This window comes from Meles meles, chromosome 6 (assembly GCF_922984935.1).
Source record: "Meles meles chromosome 6, mMelMel3.1 paternal haplotype, whole genome shotgun sequence".
NCBI classification, from domain to species: domain Eukaryota; kingdom Metazoa; phylum Chordata; class Mammalia; order Carnivora; family Mustelidae; genus Meles; species Meles meles.
Genome location: NC_060071.1, coordinates 53,158,496 through 53,162,696, shown reverse-complemented (window position 1 = coordinate 53,162,696; position 4,201 = coordinate 53,158,496).

Sequence of the window (4,201 nt, the reverse complement as noted above, 5' to 3'; positions counted from 1 at the left end):
CTTGGAAATGTGGGAAACCATTTTATTTCCTTTTTTTAAAAATAAGATTTTATTTACTATTTGACAGAGATTCAGTGAGAGAGAGAACACAAGCAGAGGGAATGGGAGAGGGAGAAGCAGGCCTCCCGCTAAGCCAGGAGCCAGATGTAGGGCTCCGTCAGAGTATCCTGGGATCCTGACCTGAGCTGCATTGCCAAGGCTCAATGACTGAGCCACCCTGGCACCCCAACCATTGCATCTCCTAAAGCCCAAGCCTGGGAAGGTCTGAGAGCAGCAGACCTTGCCAGGAGCCAGAACAGCTCTGCAGGCAGGGCTACGAGCTACAGGAACGGAAGGGTCAGGGTTCTGAGGGTGGTCTGCAGCAAGAGGGGTCTCCGAAAGGGGCCAGATGTCTAGGGGAGGGGAGTCCCGCCCATGGCTGCCCCACGGAGCCAGGTGTTCCAGCCGGGAGGCGCTACCTCCGGGAGTACGTGCAAAAGCGGGGAGTTGTGGGTGTAAGGGCTAGTTAGCCAGTACAGACAGGCGCAGCATCCAATGGGCTCAGGGCACCACCCTTCCCCACCGATAAGCACGTGGGGTGGAGCTCTGTCCTCAGTGGGCGGACCCAGAGCGGCCTTAGCGTGCAGAGGCGCAGCAGGCACTGGGTAGCTGGAAGAGATCCTGGGCGGGAATTCTGCCTCGGTGAGTGCCGGCTGTGCACAGGCGTGGGGGTTCCTGGGGTAGGGTCTTTGAAGGGCACATGAAGCGAGTTCATCGTGGGGACTCAGATGGGTTGGTTTTTTTTCCTTTGAAATTCTCTTCTGCCTGATGTCCATCAGCTGGCCCTCTTCCCCAGACGCCTGAACTCCAGGGCGCCCGCTCACCCAAGGTTAGTGGGATGGGTTGTGGACATTTCAGGGTTTCCCATGTTCCCCAGGAGAAGTGCATGTAAAGACAGCCCACAGTCACCAACTTCAGTGGGGTGCCTCCTGTCCCCTGGCACAGTGTAGGTAATGGATCTCGAGCAGCACCCCGAGTTCAGTAGGGTGTTCCCTGTTCCCCACCCCCCTCCCCACAGGTGTGGTGCTAACAAGCCCCAGAACACTTCCCCAGCTTCAACATTTTGCGCCCCGTCCGCTGGGTTGGTGGTAATGGCCTGTCAGGGTTGTTCACCAGGGTCCTCCAGATTCCTGCCTCCCACCCCCCAGGCACAGGTGTGGCGCTAACAAGCCCCAGAGCCATCCCCCACCTTCAGCATTGTCCCCTGTGTTCCCCAGGGAAGATGGTAATGGACTGTCAGGATCCCGCTGGAGGGTCCTCCAGGTTTCTGTCTCCCCCCCCCCCCCCCCCCCCCGCACATGTGTGGCAGTAACAGCCCCAGAACCATCCCCCAATTTTAGCATTGCGCCCTGTGTTCCAGGGGACAGTGGTAGTGGGCTGTCAGGATGCTGCAGGAACGTCCTCCAGGTTGGGGCCTGGAAGCTGGAGGAAACCAGACTCCACTCAAGTTGCATGAGGAACAGGTGAGTTGAGGTGTTCCTTTGGAATGATATTTTCACTTTTCCAAAGAAGACAAAGTCATTGGTCTACTTTAGAATGTTAATAATTACTACTTAAGAAACAAGTATGTGTTTCCAAAAAAGAAAAAAAAAAGGAAGAACGAAAGAAAGAAGAAAACAAACAAGTATGTGTTTTCCCTTCTCCCAGGAACAGAAGCTGGTGTGCCGCCCTTAGGTCAGAGGGGCCTTCTCGTCCCCAGCTGACAATACTTCTCAGATTTGGCTCCACGAGACCCAACATTTTGAACAACAGTGTCTGAGTCAGTCATGCAGCTTGTCACAGGACGTCAGTGTTCCAAGAAAGCGGCAGGTCCATTGGGCGCAATGTCACTTACGTGTCAGGACTGAAGGTAAGCCTTCTTTTAAACCCCAAATCTTCTGGGCTTTTCTGTTTTCTCTAGTTGAGCCACGAAGTAAAACTGAAGTAGCTGTCTGCATTCTGGCTTTGGTGCAAGGGTTACTTCGTTTCCCTGCAGGTAAGAACATCACAGGGAATACTTTTCTCTGTTCATTTACCGCTTACAAAATGTCATCTGCACATCTGTTTCCTTGGAAATCACTTGTATTAGAGAAGGAAGATGAGATTTACTCTTTGTGTGTTTTTAACATATAATTTGATCCTTCATCTCACAGCGTTTATTCATTGGGCCTGGAGGATGGTCGAAGGGCCACCATCTAGAGGTAGGTGGCTTTTGCGGCCATATGGAGACATGGATGATGTCATATGTCAAAGGTGATGTATCATAACTGATTAGTGTTTTCATCTATAGCATTCCAATTAAGGTAGAGGGAAAATTCAAAATCAAAGTAGGCTTTTACCATTTAAATGTAAAGCTTGACTTTCTAGTTTGACTCAATGTATCATCTAAATATTTTGAGGTGCCGTACTTTCCATGTAGTTTCTTTGGTGGTGGAGTCAGAAGGAGATTATTTGGGAATTCTCCTGGATAGAGGCATGCTGGTGAGCTCAAGGGGCTTGGCGGACTTCACCCTGGGGTGACTTCTGGAACTGCTTGCCTGATGCTGGGTGAGTCAGATTATCCCACAGAGTTTGTTTCTCCTCATGAAATTGCTGGAAGGTAATATCTGTGGAAAGGCTTTTTACACAGAAACTTTCGGGCTAATGAAGAACAATTAACAATGAGGTGATTTGGGCTGCATTATTCTTTAAATATTAGTATTATAACTCCATCATAGGCTATGGTATTTTATTGCACAAGGAGTCCTCAGAAGTCTACAGTGAAAAACTCAGATCTCAGAGCATGTTCATGTTCCCTTGATACATTGCTCACAGTTTGCCCAGGTAGAAAGGTGAGTTGAGAGAAATACGACACATTTATGAAAACCTTGGCCCGGTGTCATTTTGCCAAGAGGGGGCAATCCTGGAGCATTGCAGCAGACAGTGGATTTCCAGGTCTGGGTAAAGCTGACAGGGGTCCCGGAGGAGAGCAGAGTGCATTCTGCAGGAGGGTGTGGGCAGGGCTGGCTCCGGGGATGGCCATGTGTCCCCTGTGTGACAGTTGTGACAGGTCAGGGCTGTGAGCATGTTCCTGGCTGAGGACAGGGAGGCCCAGGTGGAGAGCTGGCAGAGCCCCTTCTTCTGTGCCACCGGCCTCAGCCCACACACATGAGCTCTTTGTCTGTCCTGTCCCTCCAACTCAGACTTCTCTACATTGCCAGGCCGAGACGTTCGTTTGGGCTTCTTTCTTTGAGTGTGTGTGGAGTTTCACAAGCTACATGATGAAATGACAGGACATCAGAACATCTGTTCCTCTGGTATTTCCTGCTCTCCTCTAAGTCGCCGCAGTGACCCATACCTGCTCGTGGAAGGGGCTATCTGTGCATTTTTATTTCCTGTTTTAATTAAATAATGGGAAACAAATCTTCTGAAATAGTAAAAGAATTCTTTGGTGTGTTCATGTTTTTCTCTTCCGTGAACCACATTCCAATATTAGAAAAAAATTTTTTTTAATTTTTTTTATTTGACAGAGAGAAATCACAATTAGGCAGAGAGGCAGGCAGAGAGAGAGGAGGAAGCAGGCTCCCCACGGAGCAGAGAGCCCAATGCGGGGCTTGATCCCAGGACCCTGGGATCATGACCTGAGCCAAAGGCAGAGGCTTTAATCCACTGAGCCACCCAGGTGTCCCTAGAAAATATTTTTTAAAGTAAAGCACAGGTGTGGGGCTCTAACAGGGCTCAGTAGCCTTTGTGAGGACACATGGAGGAGGAGTGTAGGTTGTTGAGTAGCTCAGGGAGTGCCTCATTGTGCTCCCAGAGAACATCTACCCTGCCCTGCGGGGAGGGGTGGCTGCTTACTTGGTGGCCCATCCTGGGCCCCAAAACCTGACCCAGCAAGTCCCTTGTGACTTGAACTGGGGAATGGATGAAGAAAGCAGAATGAACCCTGGAGGTTCCCTGCATCTTTGCACTCGGACAACTCCACGGAGCAAAGGAGCTCATCACCCATGAGGCGTGTCGGGATCCCTGAGGGTGTGGGCTTTGGTCCTGGGAAGAGGTTGTGTCTTCATCTTTATCTGAACCAGAGCCACGTTGTCTGGATATGGAGACCCAGACCTTTAAGTGACCATGTCATTATAACTCTTGTTATTTTAAAGAAAACAATATAGACATGGATTTTGAGATCCAAATATCAAAAGGAAAA